At 43.5% G+C, this 27,325-nt stretch overlaps 1 long non-coding RNA gene across 1 annotated transcript in view; it reads left to right on the top strand.

Moving 5' to 3' along the window:
• Window positions 1–2,199: 2,199 nt before the first annotated feature.
• LOC117347641 overlaps window positions 2,200–27,325 on the top strand; it is a 31,896-nt gene continuing 6,770 nt past the window's right edge. The window contains exons 1-2 of the long non-coding RNA XR_004536813.1: window positions 2,200–2,525; window positions 7,018–7,100. This is a non-coding gene — a long non-coding RNA (uncharacterized LOC117347641). The remainder of the gene's footprint in view (window positions 2,526–7,017; window positions 7,101–27,325) is intronic.

Genomic DNA, 27,325 nt, shown 5'->3' on the forward strand with positions numbered 1-27,325 from the left:
TCTTCATTATACCAGGTCCACAACTTCATACAATAATCATTGCAAACACTAAAAAGGAGCTTGTAGGATTTCTATGCACACATATCCCATAATTCTATGAAATTGGATGCCCAGCTATATACATAGGACCAAATTCTATATATACCCCCTCCCCCCTTTTATGAAGTCACGTTAGGCTTTTTTTTTAAATCGTCAGCCGCAGCGATATTAGCTCCGACGCTCATAGCAGCCGGTGATTTAAAAAAAAAAAAAAAAAAAAGAAAGCCAAACATGGCTTCATAAAAGAGGGGGATTAGTGCCTAAAAAATTGACTCCTATCAGAACAGCACTTAGCAAGAGTTTATAAAGGGCTTCTGCTATATATAGAATCACACTTAAGGCCTCTTTTACAAAGCCGCGCTAGAGGCTACCCTGCGCTAACGGCCCCAAAGCCCATAGAGATTTGAAAGGTTTCGGGGCTGTTGCTGCACGGCTTTGTAAAAGAAGCAGTTAGTGACTGTATGCAGCATAACATTTAGGCACACCCATTTATTACTGTATTTCGCCGATTGTCCAGTTCTTTTTAGTGTAAACCGCCTAGAACTTTTGGTTATGGCGATATAAAAGAATAAAGTTATTATTATTATTTAGGCTGAGGAAAACCAGACCTAAATACCTGCACCTAAGCTGTGCTTGGATAAGGCATATCCTATAACAGTATACCTAACCTTTTAGGAATACCCACGATCTCCCCATGCTCCACCCTGGCCATGCCCTCTTTTGAGATTTGCTCATTGACACGCACCACCTTATCGAATGTGCCTACAAAGTTGTGCACGCAATCTCTAAGTAGTGACATTGGTTTTATATCATCAAGTAGGGCTGGCTTAACCAACAAACTAAGTGGACACACGGGTAGCAACTTCTCAGGAGCAGCTGCAGCCAAAGCAGGAGACCATCATGACTGCCACACAAATTCAATGAACCATCAGCATGTACCCTTGCCCATAGTGCTGGTGGACAATTTTCAGGTGATCATGTTCTCCTACCCAGTCCAACCCTCATTTTTTAATCCCCCACCCCTCCCCCCCACACACACTCTTGACACTGCCTTCTGTATATGTTCCAGCTGGGCTTAAATTGTTCAATTTAGAAACATATCTATTGTAAGGATTTCTAAACAATTCCTTCATTTAAAATGTTCACTGAATTGTTTTAGCATTAATTTATTCTACTTGGTGGGGGGGGGGGACCCTGGCCCAAAGGACAATTTTTCTCCTTCCCTTTACCCCTCTCTCCTGCCTGCTGGTCAAAGCACATTAAGGTAACATTTTACACAAAGTTCTGTGGTCAATTCTTTTCCAATAGGAACTAAAGAAAAAATGAAAAAGATTGGCATGCCAGAATAAAATGTTGGAAAAAGTACTTATTAGAACCTCCAGCTGTGACCCTTCTCTGTTGTTAATGGACCCAGGTGAGAGTTTGCTCTGCGTGAGTTAGGGGAAATGAACTGAAAATGAGAGGGTAGAAACAGCTGTAGTTATGGGCCTTTTTCTGTTTCTTAGAGTAAAACAGGGGCAATTTTAAGCAAAAATAAGGTAATTGCAATACAGAACTGTGTGAGTTCTCAAAAGGGCTAAAGGGAATAAGTGACTTCAGGGATGTTCTTTGAAAAACACTTATACTGCGAGTCTGTGCAATCCTCATTGCAAAAGTGGAGTGGAAGAGTAGTCTAGTTGTTAAGAGCAGATGGCTTGATGTCCAGATAGCACACAATTCGTATCCTTCTGGTGCTCCTTGCGATCTTGGTCAAGTCACTTAATCCTCCATTGCCCAGGATTAGATTGTGAGCCCTCCAGGAGCAGGGAAATACCTTAGTGTACCTGAACAGTGATACCTTGGAATCCGAACTTAATCTGTTCCAGAACCCCGTTCGAGTTCCAAAACGTTCGAGTTCCAAGACAATTTTTCCCACTGAAAATAATCTGTTTCTTGGTCCCACAAACCCAGATTTTCAAATAAATTTAACAGTAAACACACAGAGATCTCTATAGCAGCTGCATAAATAGTATTTTGAGAGCAATCAGCTCTCTGATCTAATTTGAGAGATCTTATTGTAAATTCACCCAAAGCCTATTAGATCATTACACGAATCACCTACGTTTCAACCGTCCCTCCCCTTCTTCCTGTTTTCACTTTCAGTACTTTCAGTCAATGCCCCCTGCAGCAGATACCCCACTTGAGCTATCAAAAGCTTTGCATATCATGCCCAAAGCTCAATGCCACTTTCCCTCAGTCCTGTAGGAAACCCCAAACGTGTTAAAAATTCACCTGCCTGAGGCACACAAAGGAGCAAAGGCAATCCGCAGCAAGATGTGCAGGGAGGAGGGAGGCGAGAAGAAGGCTGGCAAAGACCAGGTCATCCTATCTGCACCCAGGTAGAGGGAGATCCTGGCCTCGGCGAGGTATGAGGTATCACTTTTCAATTGGACTCTTCTGATGGGCTGGTGGTCTGTCTCCTCCTCTGAAGATGTCGTTATTAATGGGTAAGCACATGTTAAGGGTAGGAAAGGATTTGCAGAGGGGAGCCAGGAAGTTACGTTCGGATTCCAAGGCAGCGTTCGAATTCCGGGGCAAAAATGAAGAAAAAAAGTTTGGATTCCAAGTCGTTCGAGTTCTGGGGTGTTCGGATTCCGAGGTACCACTATAAGGCTGATATAACCTCACATTCCTCCTTTTTACAGCCGCATTTTGCACAATCTGTAATCTTTTTGTTTCTTGGGCAAAACCAAATTATCAATTGCTATCCATTGAATGTTGTCAGCAAAAAAACAAAAAGCAAGCCACTGATAACTACAGATTTTACAAATAATGTAATGAACTAAAAAAAACCTAAAAACATGTTAAATAAAATCTAAGATGAATCAGAGCCTTGAGGTATTCTGCAAAACAAAGAATGTTTTTCAGTTCTTTGATTTCTGATAGGCATTCTTTGTTTTGCAGAATACCTCAAAGCTCTGTATCATCTCAGATTTTATTTAACATGTTTTTGGGTTTTTTTTTAGTTCATTACATTAATTGTAAAATCTGTAGTTATCAGTGGCTTGCTTTTTGGTTTTTTTTCTGACAACATTCAATGGATAGCATATCTACACTCAATTGATAATTTGGTTTTGCCCAAGAAACAAAAAGATTACAGATTGTACAAAATGCGGCTGTAAAAAGGAGGAATGTGAGGTTATATCAGCCTCAGTGGCGTACCTAGGGTATGTGGCACCCGGGGCCCATCATTTTTTGACACCCCCCCCCCCCCCATCTATATGAAAAATATGATTTTTAGTACCAATCTACATATCGCACCACAAGAGTGTACCTAGGAAAAGGCTGCATCTTAAACATTGCAGTGAGCACTAGAACACCAACACATACATTGTAAAACTAAACAAGCCAGATCCCGCACAGTCAATTGGTCCTGTAGTCAATGCCAACTGAAAACTATGTCTTTTTCAGAACACACAGAACAGAGATACACCCTCGCCCAAAATGGAATAATCACAAACTAAAAATAGAAATATGTAGACAAAAGTTAAACTGATCCGCCAAGAAACCAGACCCTGGATACAATGCAACACCACAAAAAACAGTAACACATGTCCTCTAATACAGTGCAAAATATAAAGACAGTAGATGTAAATTTGAAAAACCTGATACATAACAATCACCACTTTATAAATTAACAAATAAAAATAAAACAAATAATGAGAAATAAAAAAATACCATTTTATTGGACTAATCCCCGTAAGCTCGGTCCCCATCCCCGCAAACCACCTGATTCCATCCACACAAGCCTTGAATTGTTTATATTAAAGTATAAAAAGAAACAATATTCTGTACAATTGTCAATTTATAAATCAGCGTCTTCTCCCCACTCTCTTCCCCATTTCCCTTCAGCATCCTCAGCCCACTCTCTCTCCACTTTCCTTCAGCGCACGCACATAAAAACAAGCAAGTAATTTTATATCATTTTCATTCTATTCATTCATAGAAATTAAAGTCTAGATAATGCCAGTCACATAACAAAACATGATTTTACAAAAATAATTCCCTGCAGTCAAGCCTACAAGGATTACTAGATGTCTTTCAGCAGTTCCCCTCCCTCCCTCCCCCTTACCTTTGTGGCCAAGTCAAAATGATCTACCAACAATAAAATTTTAAAAACACAAAGCACGCTGTACGCAGAGAAAATGTTAATTATCATTTATATTCCGCGGGTTTTCAAAGAGGTCAAGGCAGATGACTTTATGCAATGTCACCTCAGTAACAACTATACAAAAATAGACAAATATCCCCCCTCCCTTTTTACTAAACTGCGATAGCGGTTTTTAGCGTAGGGAGCTGCGCTGAATGCCCCACGCTGCTCTCGACGCTCATAGGCTCCCTGCGCTAAAAAACTCTATTGCGGTTTAGTAAAAGGGGGCCATAGTGCAAAATATAGACAGCAGATATAAATTTTCAAAACGGACACATTTTGATCACTAAGTTGAAAATAAAATCATTTTTCCTACTTTTTTGTCTGGTGATTTCATGAGTCTCTGGTCCTTCTTCTTTCTCTCTCCCCCTGGCTCCCCTCTTTATTTCTGCCTTTCTTTCTCTCTCCTCCTGGCCCCCCTCTTTCTTTCTGCCTTTCTTTCTCTCCCCTTGGTCCCCCTCTTTCTTTCTGCCTTTCTTTCTCTCTCCCCCTGGCCCTCCTCTTTCTTTCTGCCTTTCTTTCTCTCCCCCTTGACCCCCTCTTTATTTCTGCCTTTCTTTCTCTCCCCTTGGTCCCCCTCTTTCTTTCTGCCTTTCTTTCTCTCTCCCCCTGGCCCCCCCTCTTTATTTTTTCCTTTCTTTCTCTCTCCCCCTAGCCCGCACAAAGCCAGCAGCCGATTTCTTCCTGCTCCTTCCCCGATGTCCTGATGTCCTGAACTTCATCGGGCAGCAGCAGCATTCACAATTCACTGCTGTTGCCCGCTTCAGGCCTTCCTCTCTGTCGGGTCCTGTCTTCATGAAAACTGGAAGTAGGCAGGACCAGGCAGAGAACAAGGCCTGAAGCCGGCAACAGCAGCGAATTGTAAACGCTGCTGCTGCCCGAAGAAGGTAATGGAGCACCGAGGCAGTCCGCTTCTCCCCCCTCCCAGCCGAACCCCCGCTGACCCTCCTATCTCCCCCCCCCCTCCGTGAACCTTTCCGACCTTCCCAGCGAGAGCAGCAAACCTCCTTCGCGGCTTTCTCCTCCCTCTGCCGCGTTACTGATGACGTCATCAGTGATGCGGCAGAGGGAGGAGAAAGCCGACGCTACTGGAGGGAGGTTTGCTGCTTTCGCTGGGAGGGTCGGAAAGGTTCACTTGGGGGAGGAGAGATAGGATGGTCAGCGGGGGTTTCGGCTGGGAGGGGGGAGAAGCGGTCTGCCTTGGTGCTCCAAGGCCTGGCGCCATTACCTTTTTCGATAATGGCGCCGATGCTGCTTTCGCTGGGAGGGTAGGAGCGCGATAGGGACCGGGCCAGCTGTGCACCCCCCCCCCCTAAGGCGGCACCCGGGATGGACCTCCCCCTCGCCCCCCTTGGTACGCTACTGCCCTGGGGAAACAGCCTGCAACAAGATCGCGCGATGCCAGAGATCTTTGCCTGCTTCGGCTGTTTCCTCCGCCGCGGTCCCGCCCCTCCTCTGACATCAGAGGAGGGGCAGGACCGTGGCGGAGGAAACAGTCGAAGCAGGCAAAGATCTCTGGCATCGCGATCTTGCTGCAGGCTGTTTCCAGACGCGACACCCGGCGCAGGGGGGGAGAACTGGACCGGACCGGGAGCACCCCCTCAGGGCTTGGTACCCGGGGCGGACCGCCCCCCCCCCCCCCCCCCCCCCTTGGTACGCCACTGATCAGCCTTATAGGACCTTGAAGTCTACTCAAGATATCAGATTAACAATCCCTTCAAAAAATCTTATTGCTTGAACAAAACCTTCAATAACACTAATGGGGAAAGATTCCAAGTCAAGGAACTCATTGCTTTTGGATATTTAGGTTACTTCTACATATTTTAAATTTTTAGCTAAAACCTGGTTATTTTAAACATTTTTTGAAGAAGAATCTATTTTAAAATAATCTTCCGATAGGTATGTTTTGATTATTTACTCTGTGGTGTTTTTAATAGATTGTCAGACACCTCTGGTTAATTTGGATATTGTTAGTTTTGACTACTTCTGTTTCCTATTTTATATATTATGACCATTACTATATGGACAATTTGGGTTTAATATGTACTCCATCTTCTTATTGTACTCCATCTAGCGCTAACTTGGGCAAGCAGAATATAATTAAATTACTGCTTCAATTCTGTAGGGACATATACTCCCACTAGCTTCATCATTGAGGATGTTGAGTTGTTTTGAGTCCCTGTTTTATGTTTTGAGTAGTAGATTTCAGCAATAATCAAATCCGTCTTCATAGCTCAACAACACTTTTATGCTCTTGGTCTATTTTTAGATAAGCCTATCTTGTTTACTCTTCCCAATGCTTTACTAATAAGCTGACTTGAAGAACGCATGGCCATTAAATTGATTAGTCCTGCCTCCTCTGATGCAATTTCCTGTGGGCAAGACATGGCAGAAGAAAGACTGAGGCTTAAATGAAGGCAGTCTATTGTAGGCAACTAGCACACTGCTTACAGGAGGGGGGGGGGCGGGGAAAAGAATAGAGGAGAAGTAGCAGTGCCGGTAGGGGGAGGAAGTAGAGTGAGAGACTGAGCCAGGGAGTAGGGAGAGACACTCAACCTGCAGGGAAGAGGGAGAAGAGAAAGCTTAAACACTGAACCGGGAGATGTCAGAGGTTGAGGATTTTTTGTGTTCTTTATATAGCTGGCACTCTGAGCCAAAGCCTCACCTGGTCCAATGGTTAAGCCAGCCTTGGTGCCCCAACGACTCTGATTTATGCTATAGAACTCTGCAGTTTGCACAGGTGGGTGACAGCAGTTCATCATTCTCTTTCCTTCCCTTCCTATCTGCAGTGATCAAGAGACGATTGGTGCAGGACTGCATTTTGGGTCACATCCTCCTCCTATATCATCTCTGGCACCAAAAGATGATCCAGGTGATTAAAAAAAAACAAAAACACCAACAACACAGCAACTAAGAATCATTACCCCTTTTAAAGATTATCTAAATCAGTTGAGCTTTGGACTAGTTAGTTGTTGGGGATACCTGGAAAAGCAGTGAAATCACTGCCAAACCATACATGTTTTGTGCAGGCTATCTAGATCTTAACATATTACCTCACTATTGATAAGTTTACATTGGTTGCCATTCATTACAGAATTTAATATAAAGGGGTTTTTTGCTTGCATTTCAAGTTTTGCTTAATGAGGTTCCTTTGGCAATCTTCTCAAGTTTACATTTACAACAAACTTCAAGACTTTTGAGATTTGCTTCAGCTATTCTTTTGGATGTTCCTTCATTTCGTGTTATACATCATGAAGAATACTGAAAGTCTGTTTATGTTGCAGCCCCAAGAACTTAGAATACCCTACCAACCAATTGTAGCTCCATTAGAGATTTAGATATGTTTAAAAGGACCCTGAAAACCTTTTTGTTTCAACAGGTCTTTGATGTCAGTGGTTAAAGAATATGAATATGGCGATCTTCTGTGGATTTTAATTTCATGTATTGTGTGTTTGGATTTTTTAAATAGATATTATATATGTTTTATTTGTATTCAGCTATAGGTTATTAATTAATTACCCCCCCTTTTACAAAACTGCAGTGCGGTTTTAGCGCTGGCTGTGGTAGTAATTGCTCCGACATTAGTAGGAACTCTATGAGCATCAGAGCTGGCACTAAAAACTGCGCTACGGTTTTGTAAAAGGGGGTAAAATGTATATTCAGCATAAACTGCCCCCTTTGAACCATGTAGCTGTAACGAAACCAACATGATTAAAGGAAAAGTTGAGCTCAGGGCTAGAGAATGACACGGTGACAAAATTCATCACCGTTCCTGTCCCCGCGGATAACCGCGGGTAATAATCCCATGTCATTTTCTAGTATCTATTTCAACCTCAGTCCTTCTACACCAGCATTCTTCAAAGCAAAGCTTGCGGGTCACTGGTTGTGCCCAATTATACTCTGATTCTTCCCTCTCTCCTTAAAGAATGACATGAAGATGGTTTCCCACAGTTATCCGCGGGGACGGGAACGGTGATGAATTTTGTCACCGTGTCATTCTCTACTCAGGGCGAAAAGGAGGCGGGCTCAGCCTAATGTGCATCTGAGCACCACCTCCTCTTGATTGTGCAATCAGGGGAGAGAGGGAGGCTGGAAGAAACTGGAAGGGAGTGGTGGGTTGGAGGACTGACAAGATAGGAGTGTGTACCATGAGCGGTGCTGAGAGGACGAGCAAAAGCTAGAGAGCATGTATGCCATTGGGGAGAAACAGGAGAAAGCTTGAGGGTGTGTGGTATCTTGGATGAGGGAGGCTGGATATAACTGGGGGAATCAGTGCACTATGGGATAAGAGGCTGACAAGACACAGTGTGAATGGCACAGATAGGAAGGGGGATAGAAAGCTGGGAGGGGAGTGGCAGAAAGCTGGCGATATGCCAGGGAGTGTGTTCTGTAGGGGGAGGGGCTGAACAGTTATACAGTTATTTTTAGTTATTTTATTTGATATGCCGCTATTTTTAACAAAAAAGGCAAATCAAAGCAGTGTACAATAAATAAAAACAGTGGGCAATATTTAAAATAAAAAACATAACAAGGGGAATGTACACAAATAAATTAACCAAACTAGACACGAGAGGACAAAAAGGGAAGGAAAGGCTTACAATATCTTAAGGGAAAAACAAGGAATATAGGAACAAGAGGGTAGGATACAGAAACCTTCAGGAGCCATGAGGGGAGAGAGCTGGAGAAAACTGCAAGGGGTATGGCTCGGAGGTTAGCAAAGAGAAAGGAGATTTGAGAGTCTGTGAAGACAGGTGGGAAAAAAAAGATGTGTAAGGTGTGGGCCAGGAGAGAGTGAGAAATAAGGAGGAGAGGTGGGATATGGGGTTGGTTCAGGAGGAAGGAAATAAGGAGCAGTGGAAATACGTGACTGGGGGAAGACTTTAGGCTCAAAGAAATCTGGAGGTTTTGCTGGGAATTAGGGAGAGAGAATGGGGGAACAGTGAATGTTGAGGAATGGAGAGAGAAAACTTTGGAAATGAAAGAGCTGCTAGAGAGCAGAGAACAGGTAAACAGAGAGGGAGTAGGGCAGGGAAGAAAACTGGGAGGTATTTACCCTGGAGAAAGGGCAGAGAAAACTGGGGGCTGAATCTACTGAGGAAGGGGAAGAGCATCAAACTGAGAAAGAACTGGGGAAGGAAAAGGCTGAGGGGAGAAGGGGAGGGAATTTAATTCCTGGGGGAGGAGTCAGGAGAAAGCTGCACAAAAAGGTTAAAAATAAAGTAAGCATAATTTTAAGGAGGAAATTCTCCACAAAAAAAATAATAGAAATACGATAATGCAGATTTTTCAAACATTGTATGCAGAATTTTCAAACTTTTTGTGCAGAATTCCTCCAGGAGTAAATATTATGCAAACTGCCCTAACACCACCACCATGAGTGCCTCTGAATAGTGCAGGCAAAATAGCTGCCATTGTCAAATCTGCCAGAAAATTGCACAATATGCAGATAGACAATTCATGTGGTTATATAACCACTTTACAACTTCCATGGTTTTCGGAAATTCCTTCCTACATTGCACCTATAAAAAATTACCAAAAAGCATCCTGATATATAAGCTTTTAAGACGATGTTGGTCTCTCTTTGGCCTCAAAATTTCATATACTGAATCTTTGTAGTATTGTAACAAAACATCTCAGTTTGCCCAGAAATCAGTGATATTGTGCCACAGTTTCCAACAGCGTAGACACAGAACCCATGAACACAGGAACAGAATCTCATCCGGGGTTGGAATTCTGAATTTGTAGAAAGACTAGCAGAAAAGTTGAGATCAAAGAAAAGGCTGACAGCGTCACAACTCAGTTAATAAAATAAAACATGGCACATGCAGAGATCATGACATTCAGCTTTTATTGTGTAAGTTCCCTACTGCAGGCAAGGATTCTAATATAAATGGGGCCTAGGTATGCAGTGCTTACCTTGTTGTCCAGCTGAAGATATTCACACCTCTTGTGTACTTTCAGTAATAATAGTTAATATTTTTATACTACATATGGGGCCTGATTTTATAACAGAAGAGACCAAAAAGGGATTTATCTTAAGCCTAGATTATAGGTGCCTTTGTGACAATGGGGCTCATTTTCAAAGCATTTTGACACATAAGTTTCTATGGTACATAATTCTAATATAAAATATATATTATATATATATATTTATCATTATGCTGTTTTTATTTAGTGCTTATGTAGCCCTGCAGATATATCTTGGTATATACCTGTAGTTACATGTTTTTTAAATGTTCATATTTTCATAAATACCGTATGTAGGTCTTAGTTTTTGCTTATAGACTTGTGTTAGAGCTTTGATCCTGAACTAGGATAGTTGATCAATTTTAAAATGTATTATTTTAAACTTTTTCTCGATCTTATGCCTCCTTTTTATCTTATAGCTTTCCTATGTATAAAATTGTAATTCCTTTTTATTTTCTGATTTATTATTTGTAAACTTCTTTGCTGCTGTTTGTTAAAAATCAGCATATAAAGATTAATAAACTATAAACCATATAGATGGCATGACCCCTGATGCAAGCTCTGATTGCCGAATCGCAGTCCTGCATCGGGTCTCAGTTTGCTGCCTTGACAAGAACTCAATAAACTTGTATATTGTACTTCTGGCTTGTCCTGTGGCGTTTTGTGGCAAGACCACCATCTCCTTCCACTACTCTATTTTCCTGTTGCGTCTTTATGGTGGTTTTATTCAGTTCTTCTGGCCAGATATTCAGTGTCCATACCAAGACATGTCCCAGCATCATTAAATATCTCAGATTCAGTCCATGGTAGTCAGTGGCTTTAAAACTGCCCATCAACACAGGTTGAATATCAGGAGGGGAGGGGAGGGTATTTAATCAGTATTTTAAAATAAGTTGTTAGAGTTGTAGATGAAGAGAGAATTGTTTGGGGGAGCATATGACTGAATGATTGTATCTATTTGTTTTATGTTTTATTATGTATGATTTTATGCTGTATTTATGTCATTCTTCACTTTATTTACTTACAGTTTATAAAATGGTTATTAATGTGGAATCTGCAATAATATTTTCAAATTTATTTTAAAAAAGTCCTCCTGATTTTTAATTGCTTATTGTCAACAGTTTTTAAAACTCTAGTCACTGCACATTCGACCATTCATAAACCCGTTTTGATTAATGGAGATAATAGTAGGCAACATTTTTTCCAATGATAATAACAGGTTATTTTTAAGAAATTTTGCAAAATGTCTCGATGATCAACAATCAATATATGGCTATTTCCCTGGACATGGAAAAGGCCTTTGATAGGGTTGGTCTTTTTTATTTGAAACACTGAGATGGTTTGGTTTTACGCATAGTTATTAATATGATTAAAGTTCTCTACACCAAACCAACCGCCAGATTATTCATTAACAACAGATTATTAGCTGCCTTTAACCCATCTAGAGGAATGAGACAAGGTTGTCCTTTGTCGACATTATTGTTAACATAGCTTTGGAGCCTCTATTAATAGCCTTCCAACAACATAACAATATTAAAGGCATTCAATTTGGCAATCGTATAGCCAAGCTTTCTGCATATGTTGATGATGTTTTGTTGTATTCCACAGTGGAATCTACCTTACAACCTTGAGGTTATTGGAAGATACTCTAAATTTTCTGGATACAAACTAAGGGGTTCTTTTATCAAGCTGCGCTAGCAAGGTTAGCGCGTCGGACATTTCATCACACGCTAAGCCCTGCGGCATGCAAGAAAACTAACGCCTGGTCAATGGAGGCATTAACGACTAGCGCAGCAGACGGTTTAATGTGCGGTATTCCGCGCGTTAAACCCCTACCGCACCTTGATAAAAGGACCCATAAATCTTACCAGAACTGAAGTTATGCATCTTAACTGCCCAGAAATTGTTGTTGTTTTTTTTTTAAAATCTTTATTAATTTTCAAATATTAACAGTGAAACACACAGGTATAAGAACATATAACAAGTCAAGAAAAGCCCATTCAACTTACAGATATTCAAAATCAATCATTTTATCCCACTCACCCACCCATCGATTAATCAATAACACAAATGTATATACTCTTTCAATAACCTACATTTATTTAAAATAATACAATCTCTCCCCCCTCCCTCTCTCCCATCCTGGATGTGTAAGGAAATGGCACAGAAATTAAAGACAAAAACAACTACAGAGAAGTAATAAAAGATGTCAACAGGCCCCAAACAAGTTAACTGCCCAGAAGATAGCATTGAGGCCTTGGGATATAAGTTTAACATGGTAACCTCTAAATTAAAATACCTCGGCATACTATTTGATTCAAGCATTGAAGAAACTGTTCAACTGAATGAAGAGGACTTTGGTAAAGGCAATGCAAGATTTAACTAAAAGATGGTCTCTGCTTCAACTCTCATGATGAGGAAGGTTGGACACCATTAAAATGATGATAATGCCCCAAATTAATTATACTCTCCAGATGTTGCCTTTCTATTTTAACTTCAAACTGTATCATAAGTTGGAAAAGATACTAATGTCTATCATGTGGAATAACAAGCCAATGCGTATTGCCATCAAAAAAACTAAAAGCTAATAAAACATCTGGGGGAGTTAACTTTCCTAGCTTCCTGAAATATCACACTGCACACATCAACAATCTACTGGATGATTTGTTGATAGCGGAAGAGTGGAAGATTACCCTGAATGGTTACATGTACAACTAACACTATTGGACAATTATCCTTTACATCTTTTCTCATTTTCGTCAAATAATAAGTTAACTACTAGAGATTTCTTCTTAATAGTAAATCGCAAGCTGTGAAGATGATTGAGAAATGCTTTACTACGCCATGGGAGACTACGCTACGGAATAATAAGCAGATTAAGATACAAGGAATGATGGTGCAATGGTATATGATATACGGGCTGGTATATGGTCAATCTGTCAATTACAAAAAGATTAAAAGTGGCTATCCTTCCAGGATTTGCAATGTGAATACAAGTTACCTCCTAATCAATTCTATAAATGGATACAATTGCAACACTGCCTTAGTGCCTTCTTGAAGTACAAACCGCTCTGTTTCTCCACGCCAAGCCTGCTGTCTTTTATGGCAGTAATATCATCTAAAAAGGGGACTGCTTTTAAAGGGTATACAATATTACAGGCTAATGCATTTTCTCATCCCAAAGGAACAGAATCTACGTGGCAATTTGATATAAAGAAGGACATTTCTGTGTAGTGTTGGGAGCATGTTTGGAATTCCATCCACAAATCATTAAGATTGGCTGCAATTAAACAATCCATTATTTTTTTATGTTTCATAAAGCCATATGCACACCTTATACATGATCTAAAATCAAAAGAGATACATCAAATAAATGTTGGGCATGTTTAAAGGAGGTTGGCACTTTAACCCATTCACTGTATATGTAGTTACTGGATAAAGGTTTGGAATACTATCTCTAACTTGCTGAGAATTAAAGAACTACTAACATTAAATATCATTGTATTGGGCCATTTTGGGCTTCGGCAGCCAATATCTGATGATCACTCTAAATTAAGAATCTTGCTTAATTTGGCTATTAAAATCATCTTAAAACATTGGAAGGATGTATCAAGGGTAGAATATAAAACCTGGTGGAATACTGTTTGTATAACTGCTATATTTGAACGTGTTGTTGCAGAAAGATTAAGGGCTCCTTTTACGAAGGTGTGATAGGGCCTTAATGCGCGGAATAGCGCGCACTAAATTTCCGCGCTCGCTAGCTGTAACCACCTCCTTTTGAGCAGGCAGTAGATTTTTGGCTAGTGCATACTAATCCGGTACGTGCGATAAAACTGCTAGCGCACCTTCATAAAAGGAGCCCTAAATGTGTTAAATAAATTTAATAAAATATAGGAGCCATTGGAATATTCCAGTCATGTGCCTGTTAAACCATGATGATTTGATTGAATGAGGTGTACATCCATACTGTCTTGTTGTATTTATGATAGCATTAATGAATTTGTTACCGTATTTTCGCGGATATAACGCGCACCCGTGTAAAACGCGCACACGGGTATAGCGTGCAGAAATCACGCTGATATGTACAAAAACTTTTGTATACCGCGCTCACGGGTATACCGCGCATGATGCCCGACGCTCCTTTCGCCCCCCCTGACTTCCGTGCACTGCCCTGACTTTCCGTGCGCTGTCCCGACTCTCCGTTCACCCCCCTGACTTTCCGTGCACTGTCCCCCCTTGAAGTACTGTCCCCCCTTGAAGGTCTGTCCCCATCCTGAAAGCCTGATGCCCCCCCCGACGTCCGATACATTCCCCCCCCCCCCGGCAGGACCACTCGCACCCCCACCCCGAAGGACCGCCGACTCCCCAACAATATCGGGCCAGGAGGGAGCCCAAACCCTCCTGGCCACGGCGACCCCCTAACCCCACCCCGCACTACATTACGGGCAGGAGGGATCCCAGGCCCTCCTGCCCTCGACGCAAACCCCCTCCCCCCAATGACCGCCCCCCCCCCAAGAACCTCCGCCCGTCCCCCAGCCGACCCGCGACCCCCCCGGGCCGACCCCCACGACACCCCCACCCGCCTTCCCCGTACCTTTGTGTAGTTGGGCCAGAAGGGAGCCCAAACCCTCCTGGCCACGGCGACCCCCTAACCCCACCCCGCACTACATTACGGGCAGGAGGGATCCCAGGCCCTCCTGCCCTCGACGCAAACCCCCCTCCCCCCCCAACGACCGCCCCCCCCAAGAACCTCCGACCGCCCCCCCAGCTGACCCGCAACCCCCCTGGCCGACCCCCACGACCCCCCCAACCCCCTTCCCCGTACCTTTGGTAGTTGGCCGGACAGACGGGAGCCAAACCCGCCTGTCCGGCAGGCAGCCAACGAAGGAATGAGGCCGGATTGGCCCATCCGTCCTAAAGCTCCGCCTACTGGTGGGGCCTAAGGCGCGTGGGCCAATCAGAATAGGCCCTGGAGCCTTAGGTCCCACCTGGGGGCGCGGCCTGAGGCACATGGGCCCAACCCGACCATGTGCCTCAGGCCGCGCCCCCAGGTGGGACCTAAGGCTCCAGGGCCTATTCTGATTGGCCCACGCGCCTTAGGCCCCACCAGTAGGCGGAGCTTTAGGATGGATGGGCCAATCCGGCCTCATTCCTTTGTTGGCTGCCTGCCGGACAGGCGGGTTTGGCTCCCGTCTGTCCGGCCAACTACCAAAGGTACGGGGAAGGGGGGTGGGGGGGTCATGGGGGTCGGCCAGGGGGGTCGCGGGTCGGCTGGGGGGGCGGTCGGAGGTTCTTGGGGGGGGCGGTCATTGGGGGGGAGGGGGGTTTGCGTCGAGGGCAGGAGGGCCTGGGATCCCTCCTGCCCGTAATGTAGTGCGGGGTGGGGTTAGGGGGTCGCCGTGGCCAGGAGGGTTTGGGCTCCCTTCTGGCCCGATATTGTCGGGAAGTCGGCGGTCCTTCGGGGTGGGGGTGCGAGTGGTCCTGCCGGGGGGGGATGTATCGGACGTCGGGGAGTCGGCCGGGCAAGAGGGCTTGGGCTCCCTCTTGCTCCGATCGTGGATGCGGGTGCGGGTGGGAGCGCGTGCGAGCGGTCGTTCGGGGTGTGGGTGCGAGCGGTCCTGCTGGGGGGGTGAATCGGGCGTCGGGCGGGGTGGGAACTATGTTTAAAAACTTTTGTATACCGCGCTCAGGCATATAACGCGCGGGGGGTATGCGCGGTAGGTAAAAACGCGTATAACGCGCGCTTTATATCCGCGAAAATACGGTAATTGTTGTTATCGTTACTTCTTTTTCTCTTTTATATATACATATGACTCAAGTTATATTGTATTGTATTTTATGAAAATACCCAAAAAAATTATTTAAAAAAAACAAAACAACTCTAGTCACCAAAGTTAAATATAATTCAGGAATCTGGTGCCAGTACCCGGATACTGGTTGGTGCTATATATCTGGATTGAGCAATGACTGGCAGAGCTATTTGGTTAGTGGCAATCTTCAGGATGATAACCAGATAGCAAACCAGATTAAGACAGCTATTTTGTTGTCATCATCTGAATAGTTCTCCGGTTAGCAGACTGAATATCCCCACTAACCGGAGCACTGGCTCCACCTATACCCCCACTCACAGATCACCCCAACTACTATCTAGATCAGGTTTGCCCAAGTCCGGTCCTCGAGACTTATTGGCAGGCCAGGTTTTCAGGATATCCACAATGAATATGTATGAGAAAGATTTGCCTGCACTGCCTTCTTGGTATGCAAATCTCTCTCATGCATATTCATTGTGGATATCCTGAAAACCTGGCCTGAAAGTAGATCTCAAGGACCGGACTTGGGCAGCCCTGATCTAGATAGTACCGAGGCAGTCAGAGGAAATATTCAGTGGTACTATCTGGTTTGTGTTGCTGAAATATTCCATGGGCTGGCATTTATCTGGTTAACAGTACCTGCTAATTGGGTACATGCCCTTGAATATTGACCCCAGTCTCTTCAAGAGATATGAGTAGTGCCAGATGACATCCCAAAGAAGGAGCTGGAAATAAAACTGTATTGTCCAATTAGAACAAAAAGTTGATTTTGGTATTATCTTCATCCAAGAAAAATCTGACCACAAACCTAGCGAAGAACATCAAGAAAGGGGACAAATCCTTCTTCAGATACATTAGCGACAGGAAAAAGAACACAAACGGGATAGTACGCCTTAAAACGCCAGACGGGAATTATGTGGAAACTGACTCCGATAAAGCCAAACTACTGAATGATTACTTCTGTTCAGTCTTTACCTGCGAGGCACCAGGGCACGGGCCTCGGCTGGATGCAAAGCAAAGCATGGATGACCCATTTCAGAAGTTTGAGTTCACACCAGCTGATGTTTACAAAGAACTGTCAAGACTCAAGGTGAACAAAGCCATGGGACTGGACAATCTGCACCCAAGAGTGCTCAGAGAGCTATGCGATGTTTTGGCGGCACCATTAGCCATGCTCTTCAATCTCTCCCTAAGTATGGGGAGAGTCCCCCTGGACTGGAAAACTGCCAATGTTGTTCCTCTGCACAAAAAGGGTTGCAGAGCGGAGGCTGCGAATTACAGACCAGTAAGTCTCACATCAATAGGGTGTAAACTCATGTAAACTCTACTTAAAGGAAAATTAGACACGATATTGGATGAGGGGAATCTGAGGGATCCCTGTCAACATGGATTCACTAGGGGCAGGTCATGCCAATCCAATCTTATCAGCTTCTTTGACTGGGTGACAGGAAAGCTAGACTCGGGAGAGTCTCTGGACATAGTGTACTTGGATTTCAGTAAAGCGTTTGACAGTGTCCCACACCGTAGACTATTAAACAAGATGAAATCGATGGGGTTAGGTGAGAAACTAACGGCATGGGTCAATGATTGGCTGAGTGGAAGACTTCAGAGGGTGGTGGTCAATGGCACCCTCTCTAAGACATCGGAGGTGACTAGCGGAGTGCCGCAGGGCTCAGTCCTGGGACCATCCCTTTTTAACATATTCATAAGGGACTTGACCCGAGGGCTTCAGGGAAAAGTAGCGCTGTTTGCCGACGCCGCCAAACTGTGCAATATAGTAGGTGAAAGCGATCTCACGGATGGTATGGCGCAGGATCTGATCAAGTTGGAAAACTGGTCCTCGACATGGCAGCTGGGCTTCAACGCAAAGAAGTGTAAGGTGATGCATCTCGGCAGCAGAAATCCATGCAGAACATACACCTTGAATGGAGAAACACTAGCTACGACCTCAGAAGAACGGGACTTGGGAGTAATCATCAGTGCAGACATGAAGGCTGCCAAACAAGTAGAGAAGGCCTCATCCAAGGCAAGGCGGATGATGGGATGTATCAATAGAAGCTTCGTCAGCCGTACACCTGAAGTCATAATGCCACTGTACAGAACCATGGTGAGACCTCATCTGGAGTACTGTGTGCAATTCTGGAGGCCACATTACCGTAAAGATGTACTTCGAGCTGAGTCGGTCCAGCAAATGGCCACTAGAATGGTCTCCGGACTCAAGGGTCTCTCATACGAGGAAAGACTGGGCAAGTTGCAGCTCTACTCTCTAGAGGAGCGCAGGGAGAGGGGTGACATGATTGAGACATTTAAATACGTCACAGGTCGTGTCGAGATGGAAAACAACATATTCTTTCCTAAGGGACCTTCAGTCACAAGGGGGCACCCGCTCAAACTCAGAGGAGGGAGATTTGGTGGTGACACCAGGAAGTATTTCTTCACAGAAAGGGTGGTGGATCACTGGAACAAACTACCGGTGCAGGTGATCAAGGCCACTAGCGTGCTCGACTTTAAGAATAAATGGGACATCCAGTGGGATCTCTATGTGGGTCGAGCAGCACTCTGACTTAATGGGGTGGGACAGTGGAGTGGGCAGACTTGATGGGCTATAGCCCTTTTCTGCCATCATCTTTCTATATTTCTATGTTTCTATATTGCTTTGACCTTCTTTCTACAATTCCCACTGTGACCAGACTGCCAATTTCAATATACTACAGTGGTCATTGGAGAAGCGCTAAGAATACCTTTGTTATTATGAAGAATGGATTCTTGTACATAGCTCATATAGGATACAATGTGCTAAAGAACCTTTTCATCTGATGATTTGTTAAGAAACAAGAAAGGGAGCAAGAGAAGAAAGAAAATAGGAATCGCAAAAAAGAGCTAGCATTTTAATGGAATCCTTTGGAGCATCAGCGACTGCTTATTCTGAAATCAGATCTGATAAATGTGTGAAGATTAAACATTTATTACTGCTCTGTGTCAGCGTTGTTCTGAGGCTTCCGTGGTATTGATATATTCTTGTCAGCTCACAGTCAGCAGGGAGGGCTCCCGGCAGGATTTCATTGAAGCTAAGCTGAATGAGGCTATCAGCTATCCAACATTAACTGTGATTTCCCTGGGCTTATCCAAATTTGCAGTGTCATCCAGCAATGAGCAGAAATCTCACAGTGTAAGGTGCCATTTGAACTTAAAGAAGGTGAAAGAAAGCAAAATACTCTTTTTCCAACAGATTCCCATTTCATTCATTTGTATAATTTGTTTTCCATTCTTGTTTAGATTATTTTGTTCCAAAATGTGTGATGTTTAACCTAGAGAGCAGGAAGGAGGTTATAACCCTTGATCACATAAGGGAAAGGGATTGGGGCTTGTATACTGTTTTTTTGTAGTTATACAACTATACTCAAAGTGGTTTACATACAGGTACTTCAAGCATTCCTTATCTGTTCTGGTGGGCTCACAATTTATCTAATATACCTGGGGCAGTGGAGAGGATTAAGTGACTTGCTCAGAGTCAAGGGGACCAGTGCAGGGTTTGAACCCACAACCTCAGGGTGCTGAGATTGTAGCTCTAACCACTGCACCACACTCTCCTCCAGGTGCAAGAGCACAATTTGTGACTGCAAGAAAAAGATCTGGAAAGAAAAAAACAATACACTCCCCAGACACCACTGTCTCTCTCCTTCCCCCATCCCAAATTGTTTTCAGAGGATCATGTTCCATAGAAAATGCCATTTTTGATTGACAAGATATAAGCAGAAGAATGATGATAAACATTTTTTCCTTATGTTAAAGTCACCTGTTAAGAATTCAGGACATGTTCAGTATAAGGAGGAGCCTCTGTCGAAGCCCGACAGGTATTTTTTTTTTTTTTAGAATAGGTGCTCTGAATACACACAAAATATATTTGCATGCATCAGACACCCAATATATGCAAATATATTCTCACATATTCACTGTGGATATCCTGAAAATCAGCAGGCAAATGTTTCAAAAGCAATTATGTGGTCAGCCCACATTCCCAGGTGTTGAAGAGATAATATTAGACATATAAATTATACAGCCAAAATTATATATCTGAAAAGGGATAGTATTTGGATGGATGGATGGAAATCCACTGCTTATTCCTAGGATAAGCAGCATAAAATATGTTTTACTCTGTGGGATCTTGCCAGGTACTTATGACCCGGGTTGGCCACTGTTGGAAACAGGATACTGGGCTTGATAGACTTGTGGTCTGTCTCAATATGGCAGCTTTTATGGTCTTATGTTGGTGTAAATGTTTTCTTTATATGGTTTGGGTCCTTTGATACCTCTGGAAGGCACTCTCAACCGATAAGGGTTTGAAAAATTGCGAGCCATGGAATTGAAGGTGATATACTCACGTGGATTAAAAACTGGTTGGCGGATAGGAAACAGAAAGTGGGGGTAAATGGACAATACTCGGACTGGAAAAGCATCACGAGTGGAGTGTCGCAGGGTTCGGTGTTCAGGCCCATGCTCATCAACATATTTATAAATGACCTGGAAATTGGTATGACAAGCGAGGTGATTAAATTTGCAGATGATACAAAGTTATTCAGAGTAGTGAGGATACAGAAGAATTGCGAAGACCTACAATGAAACATAAACGCGCTTGAGGAATGGGCTGCGAAATGGCAAATGAAGTTCAAAGTGGATAAGTGCAAGGTGATGCATGTGGGTAACAAAAATCTTATACACGAATACAGGATGTCCGGTGCAGTACTCGGAGAGACCCCCCAGGAAAGAGACTTACAGACAAATCAATGAAGCTGTCCGCGTAATGTGCGGCGGTGGCAAAAAAGGTGAACAGAATGCTAGGAATGATTAAGAAGGGGATCACAAACAGATCGGAGAAAGTTATCATGCCACTGTACTGAGCCATGGTGCGCCCCCACCTGGAATACTGCATCCAACACTGGTCACCGTACATGAAAAAGGACATAGTACTGCTAGAAAGGGTCCAGAGAAGAGCAACAAAAATGGTTAAGGGACTGGAGGAGTTTCCGTACAGTGAGAGGTTAGAGAAACTCTTGAAAAGAGGAGACTGAGAGGGGACATAATCGAAACATTCAAGATAATGAAGGGAATAGACTTGGAGAGGGTGAACAATCTCTCTTTCTCTACTAAGGTGAAGGGAACAAGAGGGCATTCTCTAAAGTTAAAAGAGGATAGATTCCGTACAAACGTAAGGAAGTTCTTCTTCACCCAGAGAGTGGTAGAAATCTTGAACTCTCTTCCGGAGGCTGTTATAGGAGAAAGCACCCTCCAGGGATTCAAAGACAAGAACATAAGAAGTTGCCTCCGCTGAGTCAGACCAGAGGTCCATCCTGCCCAGCAGTCTGCTCCCGCAGCGGCCCCTCAGGCCTAATTGCCTGAACAGTGTCCCTGACTAATTTTGTAACTGCCTCTAATCCTATCCCTATTTCCTACCTCTACTCCTATATCTGTACCCCTCAATCCCTTTGTCCTCCAGGTACCTGTCCAGACCTTCTTTGAATCCCTGTAGCATGCTTCTGCTTATCACATCCTCCGGTAGCGTGTTCCATGTATCCACCACCCTCTGGGTGAAGAAGAACTTCCTGGCTTTTGTTCTAAACCTTTCCCCTTTCAATTTCTCTGAGTGTCCCCTTGTACTTGTGGTTCCCCATAATTTGAAAAATCTGTCCCTGTCTACTCTTTCTATGCCCTTCATGATCTTGAAGGTTTCTATCAAGTCTCCTCTAAGCCTCCGCTTTTCCAGGGAGAAAAGCCCCAGCTTCTTCAGTCTGTCAGTATATGAGAGGTCTTCCATGCCCTTTATTAGCTTAGTTGCTCTTCTCTGGACTCTCTCAAGTACCGCCATGTCCTTCTTGAGGTACGGCGACCAGTACTGAACACAGTACTCCAGGTGCGGGCGCACCATTGCACGATACAGTGGTAGGATGACTTCCTTCGTCCTGGTCGTGATACCCTTCTTAATGATACCCAACATTCTGTTTGCCTTCCTTGAGGCTGTGGCGCACTGTGCTGACGCCTTCAATGATGTGTCTACCATCACTCCCAGGTCTCTTTCAAGGTTACTCACCCCTAGCGGTGATCCCCCCATTTTGTAAGTGAACATCGGGTTCTTTTTCCCTACATGCATGACCTTGCATGACCTTTCACTTTTTGGCCCATTCTTCCAGCGCTGTCAGATCTTTTTGGAGATTTATGCAGTCCTCCTCGTTTTCAACCCTGCTGTATAGTTTGGTGTCATCCGCAAATTTAATAACCTCACATTTGGTTCCTGCCTCCAGGTCGTTAATAAATATATTGAACAGGAGCGGTCCCAGTACCGACCCCTGCGGAACTCCGCTTGTGACCCATTGCCAGTCTGAGTAATGGCCCTTTATTCCAACCCTCTGTTTCCTGTCCGCCAGCCAGTTTTTGATCCATCGGTGGACCTCTCCTTGTACCCCATGGTTCCATAGCTTCCTTAGCAATCAAGGTTAGACAAGGTTAGACAAATTCCTGCTGAACCAGAGCGTGTGCAGGTAAGGCTAGACTCAATTAGAGCACTGGTCTTTGACCTAAGGGCTGCCGCGTGAGCGGACTGCTGGGCGCAATGGACCACTGGTCTGACCCAGCAGCAGCAATTCTTATGCTCTTATGTTCTAAGTACACTTCTCCCTCCATATTCGCTGGGGTTAGGGGATTAACATGACCCCGAATACTGGAAAACTGCGAATAACTTTTTCATATGTTATTTGCGGTTTTTTTTAAAAAACCCTCCCGCTTTTGGTGAAACCGCGAATAACAATCTTGCATTCCGGTAGCTCAACCTTATTCCAACCTTACTTCATCCCCGCTCCCCATCTGATGCAAACACTTTCACTGTGCCGCATTCCGCCTCCCCTCTTGACTCAACTTCCTATTTCTTGCGGGACGGGACATGGCAGAGGGAAAGCTACAGGGCCACCACAGGCAACCTCATGTAAACCACCGCTGCTACCGACAACCTCAGAGACAAGTTTGAAGGTAGAACCAGTAGGGTTTGAGAATGAGCGAGAGATGCCAGACCTCGGTCGCAGTAGGATCATGGAGGGAAAGATACCGGACCATGGACAGGGGGGAGGCATGCTGACTGGGGAGAGCGCAAATGCATGTGACTTGGTCTCTTTTGACTAATTCTTGAAAAGAGGCTGGTAATCTGTGATTTTCTTTGTGCATGCTGCGAATCGGTGCTTGGAAAAATGTGGCAAAATTTTTCTCTGTAACCATGGATGACCTAATTTGGATGGGAGGAGTCAGAAGTAAAAAGCCCGCAATTAATCGAAACCACAATTGTGGAAACCGCGAATACGGAGGGAGAAGTGTACATTTATACATGTTGATGGTCTTCCCTATGGCTGCTGGGATCTTTCAACAGGACAATGCAACATGCAATACCACCAGAATTGTCTGTGAGTGGTTCACAGAGCACAACCAAGACTTCCAGCTACTTCCATGGCCTCCAAATTCCCCAGACCTTAACTCAATCAATCACATTTGAGACCACCTTGATCAACATGTTCAACTAGATTCACCATCACGCACCAGTCAGCAACTATCTCATGTGCTGCAGTCTACATGGCTCTAGATACCTCCAGCAACCATCCAGAATCTTATTGAGTCACTCCCATGGCATCTGGCTGCTGTCTGTGCTGCCAGAGGTGGTTATTCTTGATATTAGCAGGTGGTCATAGTAATGTGACTCGACTGTGTAGCTGGTTTTGAGTTGGGTGGCATTTTCAAAGACACTATCTAAGTAAGTGCCACTGAATATGACTGGTTAGCTCCAAAGAAGCAATTTAACTATCCAGAACCCATTTCTGGCTGGTTAAATCACTTTAAAAATAATCAATCCCATAGTACCTAAAGAATAAAAAAAACAAAACCAAAACAAAACTGGCCGTTGTGGTTTGATGTTACCCCCATTCATCAGAAGAGAGCAAGACAAATTAAAAAGCATTTAATTTCTTATATACCAGCTTTAAACTTTAAAACTATGAAAGCAGTCTATATTGAGGTACAACAGGTATTTTTTTTTCTGTTCCTGGAGGGCTGATTTTGTACGTGAGGCTATGGAGGATTAAGTAAAATGGCCAAGATCACATGGAGCTGCAGTGGGATGGAACCAATCTTCTCTAGCTCTCAGTGTGCTGCTTAGGATACTCCTTCGCTCCTGGAAATTAAACATAAACCCCCCCCCAAACTAACCAACTTTAAAAAGTATTGACACAGCCATAATTCATATTTCACAAATTATCTTTAAAAGCTTGGACATAAAATAAGGTTTTATATGAAATTTCAACTAAACTACCTCCCTCCTCCAATCTAGAAGAAGTGAATTCCACAATTAAGGATTAACCTAAGTAAATGACCCAGCTCTTTTTACTAAAGAGTTGATTGATTTACCAATAAACTAGAACCTTGAAGAATGATCTTTCCTTTTCCCTTAGGACCCATAAAAGAAAGTGTGAAAAACTGTTTTTCTTCCATAATCTATAGGTAGTTGGAGCTGCAGCACACATTCCTGTATGGGACTGGTTGCACCTGCTTAATGGTAATGAAAAAAGATCAACCAATTTATTATGTGTCCCACTTAGAAAAAAATATATCTCAGCTACTACCCAGAGAACATGACCACTTGTAAGATACTAATTCTTACCTTTTTTGTATTATACTCTATTTCTCAATTTCAGCGCTATATAAGTGATAAGTAGAAGTAGTATTGAGTATTTTCACAAGAAATCAAAACCTGTTACAGAAATAGAAAGATGTACATAACTGATATCATACCAATATCAAATAGTACAATAAACAATATTCACGTGGCCTCCTTTAAAAAACCATAATTACAGAGGGGGAACCAAAACTTTAATCAGAAGTAAGAAAAATGTCAAAAGAAAAATACAGCAAACACCTTGACCCCTTGTAATGCAATTTAACTAACTCATCTCAATAATTAAGATCTAAGCACTTACTCGTCAATAGGAGCAACCTTGGGAGAGGCAAAAAAAAAAAAAAAAGGATTTTCAATCAAAGAAAAAATGTCAACTACTAGGGTTTGTACAAAATATATCTAAGTCCCTGAAATTAAACTAAACATCTGGATAGGAAATGCAAAAACTATAAAGCCCCTATTTGCAGAATTCCTGGTTTTAGGAACAAATATGTTTTCCTCCTTTTTTGTGTGTGCAGTTTTAGGTATATCTGGATACAACCTGACATGACAGTTCACAAAAAAAGGATTTTTTTAATTTTATAAAGCATTTTATGTAACCATCTCTATAGTACAGTTGCTGGTATACCAGAAGATCTCCACAAACTAGTAGAACTTCATTGTTCAAGCTACTCAAATGATCTCATTTAAAATAAAGATAGACATCCAAAAGACATCACAAACCAGCGCTTGGACATCTTACTAGTCAAAATGTCCACGTGGGCATTCTTAAAACAGACTTTCTAGACGTCTTTCTGGTCACATTCTCTCCAGTGCATCTACCGTATTTTTCACTCCATAAGATGCATTTTTTCCACCCCCAAAAAGAGGGTGGAAAATGGGTGTGTCTTATGGAGCGAATACACTTTTCCCCCCACCCCCAAATACACCTTTTTCCTCCCTCGGTACCTCGGTGCTCTCCTGCCGGACTGCTGTTTTTGAAAGCAGAGTGGTGCGACGCAGGAGCGTGATCTTTGCATTTCCTGCCTGGTCCCACACCATCAAGACACCTCCATGAGGCAAATTTTTACAGTTTTGCAGCCCTGCGAGCCCATGGTTTTAACCCACGGGTTAAAACCACAGGCACGCTGTGCGGGGAAGGGCAGGAGAGATTCAGGGCGGCAGGCAGGAGACATCAAGGCAAAGCAGGCTGGAGAGAAGGGGATGAGCAGGACGGCGACATCAGGGAAGAGCATCAGGGCTGCAGGCAGGGGAGATTTGGGGCAGCAGAAAACAGGGCGTGCAGAGAGCAGGGCTTCAATGGAGCTGGAGAGTCAGAGAGACGTTTTCGACTGGTCCCCAGCAGTCACTTCTTGGGTTGATCAGCCAGCTCAAAATTTCTTTGGTGAATCACGTCCCTGTCCACTTTGCATGTGTTTCTCCTCATTTGCATGCACAGATTCAAAGTGGATCGCAGGAGAGGTTAGTGAATAGTGCAGGAGGGAAATCTGGTTGCAAAGGGGTTTGCTTTGTGAATCTAGCCCAATGTGATTAGTCTGTTTGTGGCAACTAGAATTGCCTATATTCTGAAAAAGTGGTCTCTCTCTATTTACAACTCATCCAGAAGCATCAAAGCCTCAAAGGTATGCTGCTCCATAACGAGAACAAATACTCGTCCACTGGTTCATTCAGAGCACCTCAAAGAGGATTACAAGACCTCAAAAACCACCTCAAAGAGCTCCTCAAAGAGGATTACAATACCCGTCTCTTCCACTGGTTCACTCAGAGCACTTCAAAGAAAACTACAATACCTCTCTCTTCCATTGGTTCATTTAGAGCACCTCAAAAAGGATTACAAAACCTTACTAGGTGCCTTGAAGCATGATGAGTATGGCTGAGAGGTAATTGGAGACTTCAAAATGATAGCATCCCTAATGGGTCTGCAAGGTGATTTTTACCAAGTTTCTCTACCATCTCTGCCTTTGGGACAGCAGGGATCCAAAGGTGCACTACCAAAGGCAGGACTGGCCACAGCAGACTGAGTTCTCTGTGGGGAGAAACAACAACAAATGAGAACCACTGGTGGACCCTTGGAAGGTGCTGATGCCACCACTGCACATTAAATTGGGCACAATGAAACAATTTGTCAGAACTCTAGATAAGACACTGGAAGCCTTCAAATACCTTCAAGACATCTTTCCTAATCTGTGTGAGGCAAAGGTCAAAGCTAGTGACTTTGTCAGACCACAGATGAAGATCCTGGAGTGCAAGGAATTTCCCAAGAAACTAACTAGGAAGGAGAAAGTGGCTTGGAACAGCTTTGCAACAATAGTTTGAGTCTTCCTGGGCAATCACAAGGCCAAAAAACTACATGGAGTTGGTTGAGAATATGGTGATGTCGCTCAAAGTCTATGTCCTTGATGCTCATCTTGAGATATTCAAGGAGAACATGGGATCATACTCGGAAGAGCAAGATGAGTGCTTCCATCAGGATATACTGGACTTTGAACGCCATTACCAAGAACACTATAATAAGAACATGATGGGAAACTACTTCTGGGGACTGATTCATGAAAGTGATAAGCAATAATTGCAAATCTCACTTCTAAATCTGTGGTCATCTTTGTATAACTTCAA

Source organism: Geotrypetes seraphini, chromosome 13 (genome assembly GCF_902459505.1).
Source record: "Geotrypetes seraphini chromosome 13, aGeoSer1.1, whole genome shotgun sequence".
NCBI classification, from domain to species: domain Eukaryota; kingdom Metazoa; phylum Chordata; class Amphibia; order Gymnophiona; family Dermophiidae; genus Geotrypetes; species Geotrypetes seraphini.